Below are 20,624 nucleotides of genomic sequence, written 5' to 3' on the forward strand. Positions count from 1 at the left end.
GACGTTATGCAAAAATAACATTAGTGATTATAAAAGGAATATGATGTTTTTGATAAAACTCATTTATGTTCATTTTTATTTAGAACAAGAATTTAAATCTCATTTGGCCTGACTTAACCATTTTGTAGATAGGGAAAATAACAGGTCAGGGTAGATAGTCTTTACAGCATTATGCAACTTTTTAGTGACAAAGTTGGTGATAAAACTCAAGACTCCAGACCCGAACCCTGTGATGTTTCATTATTCCATAGTGCCTGCGTTCCACAGAAAGACAAACAGGTTGAATGTTGAAGGAAACAGATTTCATACCTTGTAAATTAAACCACAATGAGGTATACCTACACCCACCTGCAAGGCTAAAATTTAAAAGAGTGACAATACCAAGTCTAGCCTAGGATATGGAACAACTGGAGCTGTCAGGCCTGGCTGGTGGGAGTTCAAAGAGGCACAGCCACTGTGGAGAGCAGTATGGCAGCTTCTAGCGTGAAACACACTTACCCTATGACCTAACAGTTCTGCTCTTACGCATTTACCCAAGAGAAAGTCCTACATATGAATTTTATGGCGGCTTCATCATCATAACTACTAAAAGCTGGAAACAGCTCACATGTTCAACTGGTGAACAGATAAATTGTGGTATATTTATATAATGGAATACTGCTACTCAGCAAGGAAAAGGAAGGGACTGCTGATACTAGCAACACTGTGGCTGGAACTCAGAAACATTGCATTGAGAAAAAGAAACAGGCACAAAAAGAGCATGTTCTGTGTAATCCCATTTATATAAAGTCCTAGAACAGACAAAACTAATCAACAGTGATAGAAACCAGAGGGGTGAGTGTGGGAGTTGACTGCAGAAGGGCACAAGAAACCTTTCGGGTGAAGGAAGTTTTATATTTTGCTTCAGGTGGTGGTTACATCGGCATTTCCATTTGTCCAAACTCATCAAACTATACACTTATGAAGGGGTGCATTTTACTGTATATAAATTGTACCTCAATAAAGTTGATTTAAAAAAATAAGAAATAAAATATTGAGAAGCTAAGGTGTTGAACAGCAAAGCACAATTAGTATAAAACATAAAATATTTTTACCATGTCAATGAATTTTCTCTAATCTCATTTTCTCTCTGAAAATTAAGATCCTTCTGTTATCGTCCCCTCGCCACTTGTCTGAGAACACAAGACATAACGGCAAGCAAACGTACCATTGTGAAAAAAAACTGAACAATCCACCCATGTGCATTTCCACAAGCAAGCTTCTCCTGTGCTCGAGGATATTTTTTGCCAAGTTCAGCAGTAATCCTGGGAATCTTTAGAGCTTCCGTTATTAATTCTTCTTCAGTTACCAAAATTTTACCAGCACAACTACATATGCCAATAAAATGAAACCTGGAGAAATGCCAAGTGCTCTTCTGTTCTCTAGAAGGAAGTTTAGAGGATTTGTAGACTGAGTAGGTTGAATTTACAGCCATAGTCTCTGCTTAAAAAAATCTAAAAATAAAAAAGTTGGCATCACAGTTGGTATTCCGAGTCATATTTTAAACCCTGTAAGCCTGTATGTAGCTTTGCAGAATGCTATTCAGAAAACTCTAAATTGCACATATAGTATATCTTTGTCTTGCCAACTCCTCTGCCAGCTTCTTTCAGACATTTCTTTCTGCAGTGTCTAAGACTAGAATTGAAGTCATATGTGTCACCTTGAAATGAGCTCTAGACATAAGATGAAAGTAGCATTGCTTCTAACTGAGTTAAACGTTGCTAAGAGCTTTCTCTTTATGTGCTGGAGGATTAGTAAATAACTTTTAGAACCCAAAGCATATTATGCAGAAGCTAATTTAATAAAATTAGTGATTATATTTATTCAAGTTTTCTTTTGCTCAACTAAAACCCAATAATGCCACCAGTATTCTTTGTTACCGTTTGGCTATATCACGTTCACATTGGGTGCATGTATTAGTTCATTCACTGAACATTTATTGAGTACCTATCATATGACAGGTAATTTGCTAGACAGCAGGATATAAAAATGAAAAAGAACAGTGTCCTCCAGAAGCTTACACAGTTCAACAAGGAGACAGGCATGCAAACAAATCCTTTTATTGTAATAAATACAGTCGCTAGAATAAGGTATGCGCAAGGGCAACCTGGTGTGTGCCAGCCTGGGAATGTTAAGTTCATCTGGTCTAACGTGGAGTTTCAGGCCAGTGTTTCCTTGTTGATTTTCTGTCAGGATGATCTATCTATCCATCGATGAAAGTGGGGTATTAAAGTCTCCTGCTCTTACTGTATTATCTATTTCTGCTTTCAGGTCTCTTCATATTTGCTTTATATATTTAGGTGCCTGTATGTTGGGTGCATAATATTTATAAGTGTTATACCCTTTTGTTGGATTGGCCCCTTTATCATTATACAATGATCTTCTCTGTCACTTATTTCCGTCTTTGTCTTAAAGTTTATTTTGTTGGATATAAGCACAGCTACTGCAGCTTTCTTTTGGTTTCCATTTTTATGGAAAACCTCTCTCCATGCCTTCACTTTCAATCTGTGTGTTTCCTTACATCTGAAGTGAGTCTACATCTGAAATGAGTATAGATGGGTCTTGTGGTTTGTTGGTTGGTTTGTTTTTTAACCCATTCAGCAACTCTATGTCTTTTGATTGGAGTAGTTGCTGATAGGTATGTACTTATGGCCATTTTCTTCATTGTTTTTTGGCTGTTTTGTAATTCCCCCGTTCCTTTCTTCTTGCTTTCTTCCTTTGTGATTTTCTGTAGCAGTATGTTTAGATTCCTTTATCTTTAGTGTATTTGGGAATGTTAGGCAGGAATGGATAGAAAGCCTCGTTTGTGTTACAACCAGGAGATGGTGGCTACTCTACCAGGATCACCATGGGGCCAGGAGTGGCTGCTGCAAAGGCTCCGAGACAGTTTGTGGGGAACTGCAAGTGGATTGGTGTTGCTGGACGGTGAAATGTGAGGAGGGTAGTGTAGTGCAGGGGATCCTGCCGACTACGCCAAGTGTCATGCGGGGCGTCCGGCGGGGTGGCCTGCAGGGTCTCTGCTCCCGCTCCTCACATAAGAACGCAGGATATGGTGAGGCCAAAAAGGAACACCCACGGAGCCATAGGTAGGGGAGTCACACCACTATACTCTCACTGGCGGCTGGGTTGGAGAAACAGGAACCAGGAGCAACACAATTCTCAACCCTCACTGTGCCGATTGCAGGCTCAGCCACCATCTTCTTGCTAGCTCCCCCTTTTTTTGCTAGCGCAGCCACAGCAGTTATATTAGTGGCCAATGGCTCAATGGTTACAGCTGACGGCCAACTAGCCACAGCTGATGGCCATTTGATCACAGTCGATGGCCATTTACTACCTGAGCCAGAACCTTTCTATGTGAGGCCGAGAGCCTGGAAACTGCTTTTTGGGGCTCTGTCCCCACAGTAGTTACGGGAATTGAGAGACTTGAGGCTCCTGGTAAGGTGGTAGTCCTCAGTGCTGTGTATTTTAATCCTCTGGAAAGCTTCTGTGCATTTTAATAATCTGAAAAGCTCTTTTAAAAAATGTTCATACCTAGATCCCAAGACTGTTAAATTAGAATCTTCAGGAAGAGGACCTGAGCATGTATTTTTCTTTAAAATGTTCATGGATGATTGTGATTTATAGCCAGATTATCTATGATTTGTAAACAATGAGTATTTACTGCAGATATTTGAACAGGGGCATGACAAGACCTGACATGTTTAAACTGAAAACTGGAGAGTTTTTTTACGAACTGGTGTTCATCTTGTATACATCGCTTCTGAAGCTGCAAATAGGTCACTGTCATTTTCCTCCACTCAGAATACCTAGAGGATAATTGTTCTAGACATAAAGAAATAATTGGTTCCAAGGTACTACTGCATCCTGTTATAGGAGCCCTCCAAGTAGCTGTGTCTGCCTTTTCATCACATCAGTGCAAAACTGAAAACTGATATGATTTCACTCTATAGCTATTTAAGGATCATTTTAATGTAACTGAATAAGCTTTTTATCTTTCTAACTCCAGGTGTGCCATTTGGTCTTAAAAGTAATCCATGGAAACCAAAACAGCTATTCTATTCAACCTATTCCACAGTAAAAATATGGGCAAAATAATAGTTGTGGAGTCGGACATGACAAACCAGCCAGTTCGCTGAAGTATAAAGGAGAAAGCCTGATTTAAACGCACAACTAGTGGAACCCACCTCTGTTCCTGCTTTTCTCCTCTCTGTGTAACTCTCTGATGCTGCTTGCTACACACCATGAGAGAGAAAGGCAGTGAAATGTTCCCATCTGAATAGGAGCTGCTCAATGCATATTTAGCCCCGAGATGCTAGAGAATGCTCTTGCAAGAAAGGATTTCTTCCTCAGAAATTTAACTTGGAAGGAAAGCCATCCTTACAGAATTTGAGACAATTTATTATAGTACTTCTCACTTTAAGCAGAGAAGTAGCTGACTGGCCACTTGGAAGATAGAAAGTGTTTATTATTAAAAGGGAGGCCTAGCCCGCAGAGATGTGGGAACAATTGGGTCTTGGAGTATTTGGACTGGAATAGGGTTATTTCTGCTATTCTTGAAAAGATATCTGGCATAGATATCTTAAAAAGATATAGGTGGGCATCCTTCCCAGTGTTCCAAGATCCAGGTGACAAATAAGAAAGTCTGATAAGTATACTGACCTCACTGCCCTCTATCTCTCCACATGCTTCTGGGGTTTATGCTGAAAGAGGTAACTGAGGAGAGTTTGTTATAATATTATACCTACAGGTCAGTGAAAAGCCTACCAGGCTCTTGGCTCCTGTGCTCATATATGTGGTACTTAAAACACCAAACTCTGTGGTCATACCATTTGGTAATCTTTAAAACATTTTCTGAATGTTAATTATATATATATATATATATATATATATATATATATATATATATCTATATCTATCCACTGTGCTCTTCAGTTATAAAGACACAAAGACATATATAAAAATGAGACATTGCTATGTCTCCTCCCTTGTCCCCTTTGCATATACATATGTACGCATAAAAAAAGACATGAAAAAGAGGACACTAGTAGCTACATACAGTTGATTTGTATTATCCCGAAAGAAGGGAAACACCCTGAGCCAGGACAAATCTGATTCTTGGGTGGACCCTTGAGGAGCACAGTTATAGATCTAAGTAGCCCAGGACAGAGGGATCTTGTTGCACACGAGCAGCCTCCTGACCGCCATCAGGTTGGTGAGACGCTGTGTAGCTGTGGGGCCGCTGACTAAGCGCGAGATCACTCACATCCCCCAAACATTGAAAAATGACTGCCTCAGAAAGGAATAAGATGCCTCTCTGTGGAGTATCCACAGCAGTGAAGCCTCGCCTGACGCTAGGTGGGCAGGCATTGAGGACGTGTTTAGTAAATAAATGTCAGTGTGACCTTATTGGGAAGAAACTGGATTGGTGACCACGGTTCTCCTGTCGGCAATTCTATGTAGGAATCCATCCTGGGTGTCATAGGAAAGTCACAACTTGAGAAAAACAAGTACAAAAGTGTAAGGGGATAGACTCTTCTGACTTTTTTCCTTCTCATTTTAAGTGATTAAATATATCATCTTGACTATGTGCTCATAAAAATGTTGAAAATACAGAAAATCGGTAAGAAAGAGAGGGCAAAATCCCCACTGATTGGCCCTCCAACATCTCTTTGGCTGTTTCCTGTGATCCTTATTTTCAAAATACATTTTTACATGAAGTCTATGTACTTTGTATATTTATCATTTTTCTTTTAACATGAACAATTTACGTGTTACATTCTTCGTGAATATTTCTAGCGGCAATATTCATGGTACAAAATAATATGTTCTAGACATAACTTGCTTCACTTTTCCTCTCCTATTGGACATTGAAGTTGCGTTCACTTTCCCCCTATTACAAATATTTGGTAAGAGGGGGACAATGTTTTCTAACATTTTGATAGCAATTACTAAATAAGTTTCCCATATATTTTTGCTTATTTATACGGGTATCAGCGATATATATCAAAATTTGCCAGTGCTTCCTCTCATTGGGTATTGATATTTAAAATTCCTTTTCTAATCTTATACGTGGAAAACAGTATCTGAAACTGAATCTGGAAAGGAAGGGTGTTATTAGGCTGATGCAGGCGTAGCCAGCAGGGCCCCAGGGCAGGAGTCAAGAGGCACTGCTGGAACTTGGCAGGTCAAACATGGCAGAAAGCCATCAAGCCTCCCCCTTTCTCCACCAGGTCGCCCACCGCCGTCGGCCTCTCCATCTGACTTGTTTCTCTTTGTGTGTCTGATACTGTGCCCCAGCTCTGTCTCTTTGCATATATATATATATGTTTGTCTGTCTGTGTGTCTCACTCTGAGTTCTCTGTGCCTATGGTCTATTTCTCATTGTCTGTCCTTCAGTCTCTCTGTCTGCCTTCCCATTGTCTCTTGTCTGCTTCCCCTGCACGTGGCTAAAAATACCTAAGTCCTGTGGTTATCAAAGTAGGCCTGTGTCTCTCCCTGTGTCTACCTTCCAAATTCTGGACCAAGTGAATCTGGTTGGTTCGGCTTGGTCAGTGCAGTGGCTGCCCTTGGTTTGGGTCACCTCAGTAGCCAAGTAGGGGAGGAGAGGAGAGACGCAGAGGGAAAGGCCTATTCTTGGAGAGAAGGGTGCTGAAGAAAGGAGCCCCCTTACAGATGAGACCATGTATAGTGCCGGCCCCCAGTCCTGACGACCTCCATCGTGTGGAGACAATTCAACACGTGTGCCTTGTGTTCTTTGGTGGCCCTGTTAAAGAAAGAACTGAGATTCGCGAAGACCCTCTCTTGAAAGATAATCTGTCGTTATTGATGGAAACTATCTTCTCGGCTTAGACTTGCTGTCCCTAAGGGTGAAGACGAATTTCCTTAACTCGTCCCATTGCTGCTACAGCATGTGTGTAGGGAGGGGGTGTGACACTTGATGGTCAGATTATATGTTTGCGTTTTCTTTTATTTTTCTCTGCTCCTAAAATGGTCACTCAACCCTGGCTTTTATTTTTTTTTATTTTTTTTCCTTCTGTATGGACCCTAAGGTGACCAGGTTACTTTGTCTTCACAATGAACCCTGTGGTTTTCCATAAGGAGGTTGATCCATCACTTTTCCCCAAGAAGCTCCCCATCAGCGAGAGTGAGGCAGGTTCTGTGGGGGGCACACAGATCCTTGCCCTGCAAACCTGAAGCCTGGCTGGGGGATTAGGCCCAAAGAGCAGGGTTGGCAGCAAGGCCGTGAGTCAGAACCAGGTGGTCAGGCTAGAATGAGGTTAGACTGAGGGTGAGGGGCTGAGGTGGCAGTTCAGTGTAAGTCAGAGGAGAGCTAGGCGCGGGGACAAGCAGAGGGACGGGGCGGACGGCCGAAGGTGGTTTGCGTTCTTACAACTCTCAATTGGAGTTTATTAATATAATGATGCATCCCATAATACACTTTGTTTCTTTCATTGTTTAATGAGAAATACATATTTGTGAAACCACATTCTAAAGGCACCAAGGTATCCACTGAAAATGAATTTCCCTCCCACCCTGGTCACTCAGGCACACAGTTCCCTGGATGAGAATTAGTTTCCTGGTTGAGGAAATCAAGGCGCAAAGAGAGAAACTGCTCAAGGCCACACTCTGGCAAGGGTAGTCCTGCCTTTCTAGCACCGAGGTGTGTGCTGTGTCCAAGCCACCTCACTGCGCTGTGTTGGGACACTCAGCATTTATGGGTAGTTATTATTCATATTTTTTTAAGCATCAGTTTTCTATTTCTACATCAGTGATACCTCTTCTGAGGCCCGCCCAATCCCATTAGTCCCCATCACAGTGTATGTGAGTTATTCTAGGGTTTTTGAAAAATGAATCACATCCACGATACAAAGGTGTTAAAGGTACAGACTCCACAAGTGAATTTGAGGTGCCTGCTATGTACTTCCTCTGTGCCGGGAGGAGGACATACTAACGGTGATAAAAAAAATCACCTGTTTTCACTAAGGGACATTTGGAAGTTGCCACAAGTCATGACTTTTCATTATCTTCCCTTTGAAATGTATTTTGTTTTAATCCAGCAGTTGGACTTTCTGTATGAATGTTGTACTTCAACAAAAAGTTTTTGTGTTGTTTTCTTTAAATCCCATAATGTGAAGTCTTTTGTTACTTTCATTTCCAGATAAGCTAACGTTTACTGAAATGAGAACTTTGGGGGAGTAGCAAAAAGCCACAGATGCTCCCAGCCTTATATAGATTCCTTGTGAAGGATTTGTACGTATGAATGAGAGGAGGGTGGGATTCCCAGTGTGGGCCATGGCCTGTATTTGTCCACTGGTTTAGGGTCCCGGGGAATGATGGGACCAGAGTGTGCACACTATTTCCTGATGCTGCAGCTGGGGCGCTGCCACTCTGAGCTACTTTCTGGAGTTGAACTTGGAAAGCAACGTCCCCCTATAAGAAGTGCCATCAGCTCTCTGATTCAAGTGCATTGCTGAGATATCCCTGGGATCCCTTGGCTACATGACCACAAGCTAACAGACTTCTATGAAAAAAATGTGCTTTGAGTTTCAAATAGCTGATTTATAATTACCTTTTGGAGCATAACCTCTCAAAAGTTGAGATTATTTGTGCCAGCTCTCTTTACCTTGCTCATTTGACTGCAAACAATGGAATTCAGGCTTTTCATTAGCTTGTCTTGTTCTTTTGATGAGTGACTTGTGTGAATATTGTGTACATACGTGTATCTATTTTAACCTATGTGGTGGTATTTCTGAGAATTAGAGTTGCAGTAACGTGTTTTTCAAATGTGGGCCAGAGTCTTTGCTAATTGTAAAGCAAGCATACAGATCACAGATCAACCAGCTGTTTCAGAGTGTAAAGGTCATTTTCACATCACATCCAGATTTGGCTTTTAGTCTTTCTGTAAGGGCTTTAATTATACTTCTGATTGCTTAGAAAAAGGCCCTCAGTGATCTAAGCTGGCATTACCTACCAGGATAGAAGAAAGCCTTCAAGATCTTGGAGGACCCCATATTTCATTTCTGGATGATTGTCAGTAACCTCTAAAATGAGGAATCTCCGTGATCTATTTGTGAGTTCTGGAATGACTAACGTGGCAGCCAGGGTTGACAAGTCTTGCTGTTTTGTATTGCTGTTTCCACGTGTTGGAGTTGACTTTGACCTTTGACTTTTGCTGTTTCGTTCTTTCCTTTCCATGAGTTCACTAGAGCATATAGATTCAGAAGGCTTTGTGTGGACTGGGAGGAAATTATAAGCTCCCATGTCGATGTTAGTTTGCTCATTTGTTTTTAATGAAGTATGATATTTTAAAGCAATCGTGGTGGAGTTCTCAAAACTTTCCTATTGGAGTTTCTCCATGTCATTCAGAGCATAGAATAGTTCTTGTTTGAATCTTAGGACTAGATCCCAGCATCACACATCCAATTCAGCAAAGTAGATATTCCCCTCAGGGCCAGTGGTTTTTGTGGGAGAAAATGGGTAACTGCATATCTGATTTTATTTTGTGGAAGGAAATAGGTAACTGCTTATCTGATTTTATTTGATTGAAAGATTATTTTTAGGCAGAGAAGATTTTTTAATTGATACATAATTCACATACCACAAGCTTTACCCTTTTAGAGTGTATGTAAGTCAGTGATTTTTTTTTTAGTACATTCACAAAATTATGCAATCATCACCACTGTCTAATTCCAGTACATTTTCATCACATCCAAAAGATATCCCATACTTCCCCATTCCCTCTACCTTCAGGCTCAGGCAAACACTAACCTACTTTCTGTCCCTCTAGATTTGATTATTTATGGAGATTTCACATAAATGGAATCATACGATATGTGGCCTTTTTTATTTCTCTTTCTTCACTTAGGATAATGTTTTCAATGTTCATCTATGTTTAGTATGACTCAATTTTTCCTTTTTATTGCTGAATAATATTCCATTGTATAGTATCTTAGTCAGTTCGGGCTGTTATGACTGGTTGGCTTAAACCGCAAACATTTATTTCTTACAGTTCTGGAGGCTGAGAAGTCTGAGATCAAGTTGCTGGCGGAGCCATTGTCTGGTGAGAGCCCACTTCCTGGTTTGTAGACGGCCATCTTCTCGTGTCTTCACATGGCTAAGAGCAGAGAGAGGAAGCAAGCTTTCTTTTTATAAGGGCACTAATCCCATTCATGAGAACTCCACCCTCCTGCCCTAATTACCTCCCAATGGCCCCCACCTCCAAATATCATCATCACACTGGAGAGGAGGCTTCAACATATGAATTTTGGGATGACATATGGATATTCTAGTTTTTGTTTATCTGTTCATCAGTTAATAGATATTTGGGTTTTTCCACTTTTTGACTATTTTGAATTGGGCTACGATGAACATTCTTGTACAAGTGTTAGTGTGGACATATGTTTTAAAGTCTCTTGGGTATATACCTAGAAGTGGAATTGCTGCATCAGATGTTTCAGAATTACATATGTTTCAGAATTCTGTAACTATGTTTCAGAACTTAAAGGTCATTTTACATTTGAATAATCCACTTTTCCTAGCACCACTTGCGGAAAAGACTATTTTTTTCCCCTATCAAATTGTCTTGGCATCTATGTCCAAAATGAATTAGCCATAAATGTGAACTTAATTTCTGCAATCTCATTTCTATTCCATTTCTCTATATGTCTCTCTTTATGCTGGTGCATACTATCTTGATTCCTATACCTTTATGATAAGTTTTGAAATTGGGAAGTTAAGCGTCCTACAAATTTGTGAAGATAATTTTTTGGTGGATGTTTATATCCACTCTTCTACCTCACATTCTTTGAGATATCTTTTCTCTGCCATCACAAAGTCGTATTTGGAATGTTACTTTGAACTGGCCATGAATTCAGTGTCATGTATGACCTCACGGTTCTGGTATAAAAGGTATGGATTTGGAACCAGGCATATTAGAAAAGTTTGACCACTAGCTCTGTGTGTCTCAATTTCTTAACTATAAAATGAAGCATAAAACCCAAGTCAAAGGATAATTCTGAGAAGTAAGAAAATGTAACATATATAAAAGCATCTAGCATGATACCTGGGAAGTGTTAGATACAAAATAAATATCTGTTGCCTTTCCTTGCCCTTGTCATATATGCAAAAACGTTCCTTGTACCTTGTAAGATGGTTCTAAGTTCTTCCGTAAAGTCAGCCTTCTTCCATTTAGAAAGTTTTTGCCAAAGTCATTATATGGATTGGTGTTACAGAATTTGGTAGTCTATTCTGTGGTATTGTTTGTAGCACAGTGTTTCAGACTTTTCAATCACCAGTGTCTAGAATTGTGCCTGACCAACAGTAAGTGACCAATAAACATTTGTTAAGTGAATACTTTATGGATTCCATTTACCCATTTTCTTGTTTGCTTGGTAAATATAGTGCAGACTTCTTAGAGATGTGTTTTTAGGTAAGTCTGCATAACAGTTGCATGAGTATTTCATTTCTGAGATATTTCCCATAAGGTTTTTTTGAGCAATTTGTCCAGTTAACTTAGAGTGCCATTCCCTGGAGCAGCTCTCCTTTCCTTCAGATGATATTGTACTTCCCATTCAGATGTTTCGTCTTGAGAGTAATTTCAGACCGAAATAGAAAAGATGGAGTCCCAGTAGTAAACTTTAGAAAGCAAGGGGAGGCGAATAAGGAAGTTGGGTTTGGGGAAAGATATGTGATGAGAGACCAAGAAGAGGCTTAGGGAAGATTAGGTCAAATAGAAAAGCACGGTCCCAGTCTCTGAACATTGCAAATGGTTTTTATGTCATAGTCATGGTTTCTCATGACTCTTTCCATCTCCCAAGTCTAGAAATGAAACTATAAGCAGAGAGTATCCAAGTATTATTACTGGCTGTTGTAAGCCCGATTCGTTGCCAAGAAATGGTGCCTGTGCACGTTAAGCTATTACCTACATGACGAATAAACCAACCTTTAAAGGTAGGAGTTCAAATCATATAATGGACTCATAGGATAATGGAGTTTTAAAGTTAGACAGCATCATCAGGCTGAAGGAATATTGGTACGTGTCACCTCAGGTCAGATAGGTTTGGAAATAAGTTCAACAAAGTAACAGATCTGGCTTTGTTGTTTGCTTGCTTTAACTGCAGGACCTCTCAGACCATTTAATGTGTTAATATGTATCTAAGAGGGAATATAGGAGCACTCCGCAAGGTGACTGGTCTATGGGGACTTATTTTCTCCCCCACCGAGAGCCCTGTGAAACTGGTATTTAGCAGAGCGCATTTTGAATAATTATGATCCAGGATAACACCTTTATTTTTCAGATGTGAAGTCTGATTTGTTAGTCTTTGTGTATTGCTCTTTCTAGGAAGGGTCATGTTTGCTGGTACATTAAATGGAAGCTGACGGACTGTTGTCTAAGAGAACTGTCAAAAAAGTGAGAGCTTAAATTAGGAGTTAAAAATCAAACTCCTGAAACACTGTGTGTGTGTGTGTGTGTGTGTGTGTGTGTGTGTGTGTGTGTGTGTATATCTTACAAAATACCCTACCTTCCAGGATCTAACTTTTTAAAAACGTGTTACTCGTATAGGTTGGTCTATGTGGTACCTAATAAGCCCTGATGTAATGAACTTATAAAATTTGACTTCTGCAGCTCTTACTCCTTAAGATGGAGGACAGGAAGAGCAGGACAGGGACCCCTATAAAACAAGACCACTGACTTCGGCTATGCAATAAGCAAAACACAGACAGCTGACCTGTTGTGGCTGGAGTGCATTTTTGGAGTTCTGTGGTAGAGCAGACCATATCCAGTTACAAATTTGGATACAGGCTACCCTATATCCCTCATAGTTCTTCCATCTTCCCTCCCTGGACCCAGACACCCCACACTTCCTTCTTTCCTCCAAGTCATCTAATAGGGTTTGTTTATTTAACTTTCTTTAAAAGATAGGGGGAAGAGGGAAGGAAGGAGAGAGGGAGGAGGGAAGGGAGAGAAGGAGAGAAAGGAGGGGGTAGGTAGGTGTTGGAATAAGTCTTAGTGGTACAGATACCTTCACTTCCTGTAAATCTAGTTTGTGTGTGTTGGTGTATCACCATTGTGGTGTACCAGTAGCACAGAAGGGATTCCCAGTGTCAGTGGTTTCCATTCACACCTCTAGATAAAAGACCCAAGCTCCACTGACTTTCTTATCTACATTCTTGGAAGGTTTCTGCATTCCCCTGCTAGATGACTAGGGAGGCGTGACTTAGGCAGATTCTCTCATCTTGGAGCGTAATGTTTCTCCAACAACCAGAGAAAGCAGGGTCAGAGCATGAGGACTGCTGGAGAGATTTGAGTCAGAATCTGAGATTGGTGAGTGTTGGGGAAATTGAGAGAAGCCTGGGTCAGGTGACCATTTTAGGAAAATGAACCATCAAAATCAGACCAGTGATGACTGTTTTCTTTGTATTTCAGTGATACGTGTTCCTTATTTAAAAAAATACCATGCAAAATAAACAGTCCAAAGGGGAAATTAAATATTACCCAAAAGTCTCAACCAGAAAATAACCAATGTTAACATTTATTTCAGGACTGCCTCTATACATATTCGAGGGAGACAAATAGAGGGGTGGATAGGTACACAATGGGCAGAAATAATGTATAAAATTGAGCTGAAACTAAACATAGTTTTAAACGTAAAACATTCTACTTGATCTTACTTGAATGTAACAAAAGGGGAAAAAATGGCTAATCTTCCTTACGCTAAGTGGATTAGTTTTCTTAGTTTTTCTTAGTTCAGAAGAGAGTTGGGAGTCAGAACGGGTTTTGAGCATGCTATTAGGTTGGTGCAAAAGTAATTGCGGTTTTTGCAATTATTTTTAACTTCTTAAACCGCAATTACTTTTGCACCAACCTAGTATAACAACATAATAAACAATCTAACACATCATTCAGTGTCACTCCCTGATTTCAGATGTTTGGTTTTTGTTTTGTTAGGGTTTATAATTTTAACACTCAGCTATAACTCCCCTAGTTAATCCCCCACATATTTAACCCTAATCAATGCACTTTCAACCATCAGTCTTTTCCACGGCTTTGTCATTCTTGATAATTTCCTGTTTGCGGGGCTTCGTCATCGTTAGTCCTTAAGGTTTCTTAGAAAGGGCTTCTGGATGCCGTATTTCCTGAGTCATTTTGTCTTTGGGCAGTGTTGCCTATTTGCCTTTATTTTTGAAAGACAACTTTCCTATTACCAACTTGTCTGCTAAAGAGGCTGTACTAAATTATATTCTACTAGCAGTCTATGAGAATGCCTGTCTTAAATGGGGAACTTTTATTTGAGAATATCTGTTTGTTTGAAATGGTGACATTATATTGGGGAGTGGCTAACATAAATTTTAGTCGGTAAATTGGATATCAGATTATGGAAACACTTGACTGTTGGGAAATTGGCTGTTTTCGTGGTGAATTTCTACTTTCCTTGCCAAATTCACAGTTTGCCTGCAGGCCAAATGATAGCTACTAGACAGCATTACTGAGCTGTTTCTAGGACTTTGTCAATTCAGTGCTGGAATCCTCTTAAAAAGCTTCTCCTCATTCCTCCCTACTTTCTGTGAAAAGGCATCTGGCTGGCTGAGGGTAGACTTTTGTTGCCATCTGAAGATAGTAGAAAGTAGTAAATATTTACATCTACCAAAAAAAAAAAAGCACCTGATAATTGTTTGAACTGATAACATTTTCTTTGTTCTGAAATATAATCTTTTGTTTATGTCATAGACTATTTTCTAAAAACTGACTAGCTGTTTCCCCGAAAATAAAACCTCACCGGACGATCAGCTCTAATGAGTCTTTTGGAGCAAAAATTAATATAAGACCTGGTCTTATTTTACTATAAGTAAAATAAGACCAGGTCTTTATAATATAATATAATGTAATATATAATGTAATATAATATAATATATAGTATAATATAATATATAGTATAATATAATATAATATAATATAATATAATATAATATAATATAATACCGGGTCTTATATTAATTTTTGCTCCAAAAGACGCATTAGAGCTGATTGTCCAGGTAGGTCTTATTTTCGGGGAAACACAGTATAAGCCATTCCTAAATGACACATGGACTTCACACATCTTTTTATAACATGGTTTACCATTGCAGCTGTGAGAGTCAGAGGGTCTGATCCTTTTAGAGAAGCTCATCTCTGTACTAACACAGTTTGAAATACCTGCAAGTTGAAGTTGGGCTTATTACTGTAAATCCCTGCTGACCTCATGTAGAAAACTAATAGCCTGTTTCACCCTTTAATGTATTCTCTCTGAAAAATGGAGGGAATGGGAAAGAAAATTTCTTAAATGACTTAATGCATTTCAGTTTTGTCCATCATACTGTATGGTGACTCAGCTGTATGCCACCCATGGACGTTTTCAGTTGGTAGAGTGAGCGGATACCTGGGAGATTTCAGGAGGCAGAAATGTCCGGATCTGTTCTCATGTTGTGCTAAAGGAAATAAGGGAGGAAATAAATGGGTTAGAATGGTGTGGTCTCAAGCTCTTCTGTCTAATATGGTAGCTACCAGCCACGCGTGGCTATGTAAATTTAAATAAAATTAAATCAAATTTAAAATTCAGTTTCTTAGTTTGCACTAGCCACATTTCAAGGGCTCCATAGCCACACGTGGCTGGCGGCTGCAGTACCAGATGGCACCTAAGAACTATTGGACGGCTCTGGTTTATATTCCGATCTTTTGTTTCATGATCCTTCAGGGTTCATTTCAGCCCCAATGAGTTGGTCTTCTGCCTTTTCTGGGTACAGATTGCCCTCAGCAAGTCCTGTGTGTGGTGCAAACTAGCTCTTGGCACTTGGCACTGCGGGACTTACTAGATGGCCTTCTGGCCAAAGCCCAGGCGTTACTCAGTGTTCTTACCAAAGAATGGACTGGGTCTTGGGATTTTGACTCATTAATAATAAAACTACCCTTTAGCAATATTTAAATGTATCCACCTAGACTTTTACTTCAATTCCCTCTTCCCATTCTGGATGTGTGTTTTTGAGGGAGAGTACAGTCCTGGGTTCTGTCCCAGTTGTACCTCCACTGGCTAATCTTATGACGTTAGTAAGACGATTTCTCTGTGGCTCAGTTGTCCATTGAGAACTCACTCCCAACTGCTGCTTAAGCTATTGAAGATAAATGCCAAATGAGAAGTTTTGAGATTTGTGAAAAAGTATATTGAAAGGGTTTTTAGGGGTTTGTTGATCTTTTCATCTTTGTGCCCAGTTTTAGATTTCTAATGTCCCATTTGTGGTCTCTCTGTCACTAGCAGATACATACCCACCTTGATGAGCTAACTGGTCCATACACTCCACAGTGGGCCTCATGTTAGTGACTTTCTAAGGGAGAGCTGGGTTTGTTGACCAAGGAGCCCTCTTTCAAGTCTGACTTACAGGACAGAAGTGGGATGCTGTGGTAGGAAGAGCCTGCTGCCCTGAGTGTCAGGAAGAGGTGGCATTACTCCTGGTTGACCTACGAGTCTTTTTGACCCCAGGTTCTCATGCACCAACCTGACTAGCTTGGAGTCTGCCAAGGGTTCCTGTCGAGTGTTGCAGTTACCTAATGCTGTGTAACAAACAGCCCCATATTACTGTTCCTAACATAGCTGTGAAGTCACACAACATCGCTTTGGCCATAATCACAAGCCCACGTGGGCTCAAGGGAAGGGAGCAGTATCAATGGAGAAGTATCCATGTTACTTTGTAAGAAGAGCTTTGTGCTGAAATGTATATGTGTCTCGTCATCTTTGAGAAATACACCTTCCACACCTGGTCGTGGTGAGTAAGAATCGGCATCAGCTCTCTCTCAGCCATAAATAAGCATTGAGGTCTGACCAGGGTCTGGAAACGGAAGCATTTCTCATTTTTTCAGGTGATACTGTCATTGCTCTGTGCTGGGGTGGCTTTGCCTTTGTGTGTAAGGGTGGGGGAGTCGCTATTGGCATAGCACTGGGACTTCTCTGATGAAAGAACACCAAATGGTGCATTGAAACACCAGATGGTGTATTGAAACACCTTCAATGTGCTGAACTCTCTGATTCAACTGATGTCTGCAATGACTACACAGCATAGGGGAATTGAGAGTGAAGGTCAGGGTCCTAGTTGCTGGAAATTACCTTTAATTTGATGGAATCCAGCTAGACTTTTGATAACATGATTTACAACTCCCTTTTTGACTGAGGTTTTTTCGTTTGTAATTTCTAGTGCTTATTTCTCTTTTGTAACATTCTCATTTGATGCAAACTCCTAAACAGTTAGGATCCCTCTTTCTACAAAATATTTAAGCTTGATAAATGGATACTTTAGAATATTTATTTTCCTATTTCTGAGCTAAAATAAGTTTTAGTAAAAATCTTCCAGTAGTTAGTGTAAGGGGGAGGGAGCACAGGTCATCAGTTTGATAAATGATCTGCCACATACCCGATTCTGTGCCAGTTGTATGAAATTAAAAGAAAACAAAAATAGAATAAGACAGTCTTCAGATTACTTCAGATCTATATATTGTGCTGGAGGGAGAAAAATAACTATTGCATTGTTGGCATTAGGAACAAGGGGGCTTTTACATTTTTCTTGCTTTTTGAGCTCTAGTCTACCAATAACCACCCCAGCTTTTGAAAACCTGTTTTCTCTGCCTTTTCCTTCTATTTCTTCTTGTAACCTTTTTCAGCTTGTATAGTTTTAAAATGTTGTATGTTTATTTTCTTGCAGCAGTCTTTTCCCTAGGAGTAAAACTTCCTGTACCTCTTTTTCTCCTCACCCAGATCCAATGAATTAGTGATTTCTTGCTTTCTTTTGGGCCTCATACAAGGCATTGTTTATTATTGCCCCTGCCATTCTAGAAGGACACCCCCAAAATATATCTAGGGAAATTTGTTTTACACAATTTGGTTAAACTTAGATTCTCAGTCCTAGGGTTATTTTTAGCAAGGTAGACAAAGCGAGGTACACTCGAAATGTCCATCTGATACATTAACCATTAGGTATTTAGTTTCTTGTTATTTGAGAGCGTTCAGTTAGTGCTTATGAAGCAATATTCATTCTTAGCTTCATGTTTACATTTCTGAAAAGACCAACCAGTACGTTTTTGTAGGAGACAGAGAAAATTTTAAAATTCACGTTCACATTTTAGAGTGCCTCAATTGATAGTCTTTTTAGATAAGTGATGAAATGCAGTCTGTGGTTGCCAATTGTTAAAACTCTACCCTGCTTCCGCCAGCAGTTGTCAGTTAAGGGAGGATAACAACACCCACTGATAAAATTCAAACCACAAGATGTTATTTAAAGTTCCTGGGGGGGGCGGGTGCTCTCTCCTCTTGCCCTTTAAACTGCTCAGCCACGTCCTGCTTTGCATTTTAATTTGATGCAAATTAGATGCAGTAGATGTAGGTCTGGCCTTCGATACTAACATGAAATTAAATACTAAAATAAAAGAAGACAGTTCTGTGGAGTAAGTTTTTCTATCATTTCTGAATGGATGCAACATTTCGGGCAGTGGTTCTCAACCCTCACTGTTCATCAGAATCACCTGGGGAGCTTGTCAAACTGCTCTTGTCCAGACAGAGTGTCTGGCTGAATTGGTATGGAGTGGGCCCAGAAGTTGGTATTTTATAGATGCTCTCCAAGGTGATCCTGACATGCCGCCAGGCTTGAGAAATACTGCATGAGTATTCCTCTCCACATTCCTCTCTACCTAGTCAATTCCTACTCACATTTTTCAGGCTCCCCGCAGGCCACGTCTTTCAAGCGTTCCCTCACAACTCCAGCTTCACTGCCTACTTCCCTGTCGCTGCCCACAACACCTATTAGATGTCCCACCCTGACCTGTGTTCTTCTTGTTCCATTTACATGCATCTTCCTCCTGGATCAGAGTGATTTCCTCCTTGGATTAAGCTTCTGTCATTTACCTCCATCCCTTAGAGATTAGCACAGCTATGGACACATAGTAGGTACTTTATAGGTCTGTATTGAGTTGACTTTTCATCAGCTTGGCTGTTCTCCTTTAGCCTCTGGTCTTTGCACTATAGCTTCCTTTATTAGCACACATTTATCCATAAGTATTTCTTCATCTTGAGACATGGAAGGATAAGTAAGAGTGACTAAACTGTAGAAGGAGGAGGAAATTCAGCCCATTTCTGATTTTACTATTCAAGAGTAGGGGGATTAATATTGACCTGTGGACTCCTCCCCCTCTAATCAGAAATTCAGTCATCCTGTTCTAGAGTGGCTCTCGGGATTATGTGGATGAAAATGCAACATGAAGGGAACTGTCCTACTGGAGAAGGTGGAAATGATCTGAGGGATGCACCTCTACTGGAAATCCTGTTGCAGAATATGGGATTTTTTCAGGAGAAGATAATATACTCCTAGAATTTGAAAACAGAAAAGACAGGGAGAATGGATATTGGTAAACAGCAAGCGAAGGCATGCATGATAACTTGCCAAAATATCAGATCTACCACTTAACGCCCTGTTCATTGGTTTGCATAAGAATACACTAAATTGTCAAAGGAAACTTCAAATGTATCCCTAGTCTTATGAAGTCATGGTAGGAAGCTGAAAGACGGGAGAGGGATGTGTGGTGTTTCTACCTTTCAAGAGAAGGTAGACCATGAGTTGGAAGAAGAGATGGAAAGTGTACACATAACTGAAGCACAGATAACGTTGACAAACAGGGTTTGGTTTGTGGGGCAGGCTCTTGGCACCTTCGAGGACAAATGTGTTTGGCAAGAAATTTGCTAAGCTGATCGAGAGCTTTCAACTGAAATTTGATGGAAAGAAAAAAAACTTAAAACTTGATTGGATGGAGGACAATCGGCATAGACAAGATAAGACCAGTAACAGAGGAAGAGAACTTCAGTAATTCATAATAATAATAAAAAAAAAAACCATCTGGGAAGCATGGTGGTTATAATACCTATAGTTGTTTTCCATTGTGCAGCCTCTGAGGACTAAGCAAAGTAAACTTGAAACATTACAATTTGGACATAGATAGGATCATCTGATTTGTCTCATTCGGTAGGTTAGGATGGTTCTCATGACTAAAATATGATTATAGAAGGGAATATTTTGCTTTAAAGAAGCAGGCTTATGGAAATTCAGATCCTAAAGGTGAATTGCTAGATAAGGGGGAAGGTTGCTTGGAAAAGTTGTTGTAATGGCATCAATCTGATGGATTGCCAGGCAGAGGTTATAGATATAGATGGTGCTTTCTCCCCAGAGACTATAACTCTAGAATGGATGTCAAATGTGCTGATAAAACCTGCTGGAAGTTTCATTCTGCTAACTTCTGATACACTCTTGACTTGTTTTCTGATCATTTGATTTGTAAGAAGACTGAGAAAATAATACAAGGAGGTATCTCTGAAAAGAAACACAGAAACATGCCAGGAACCAGGAGGTGAAATCCCTAAAGAAGCCATGTACTCTAGAAACACTTCAACAGTTCAGACAGTAGAAATGACCTCTCTCATAGCCAAAGACAAAATGGTAAAGAGACCGCAAAAAAGGAAAGGATAACTGAAATGTTCTGAAGCACACATATACTCCAAAATGATTCCAGTGAAGAGGAA

General features: G+C 40.0%; 1 protein-coding gene across 3 annotated transcripts in view; it reads left to right on the forward strand.

Moving 5' to 3' along the window:
- OSBPL3 (oxysterol binding protein like 3) overlaps nucleotides 1-20,624 on the forward strand; it is a 161,275-nt gene that overhangs the window by 51,015 nt on the left and 89,636 nt on the right. Inside the window, exon 1 of one of the 3 annotated variants that reach the window (XM_033088446.1) lies at nucleotides 10,088-10,117. The exons of the other annotated variants lie outside the window; for them this stretch is intronic. The gene's annotated coding sequence lies outside the window, so the exon portion shown is untranslated. Of the gene's footprint in view, nucleotides 1-10,087; nucleotides 10,118-20,624 lie in introns of those variants that run through there. 3 annotated transcript variants of the gene reach the window in all.

Source organism: Rhinolophus ferrumequinum, chromosome 20 (assembly GCF_004115265.2).
Source record: "Rhinolophus ferrumequinum isolate MPI-CBG mRhiFer1 chromosome 20, mRhiFer1_v1.p, whole genome shotgun sequence".
NCBI classification, from domain to species: domain Eukaryota; kingdom Metazoa; phylum Chordata; class Mammalia; order Chiroptera; family Rhinolophidae; genus Rhinolophus; species Rhinolophus ferrumequinum.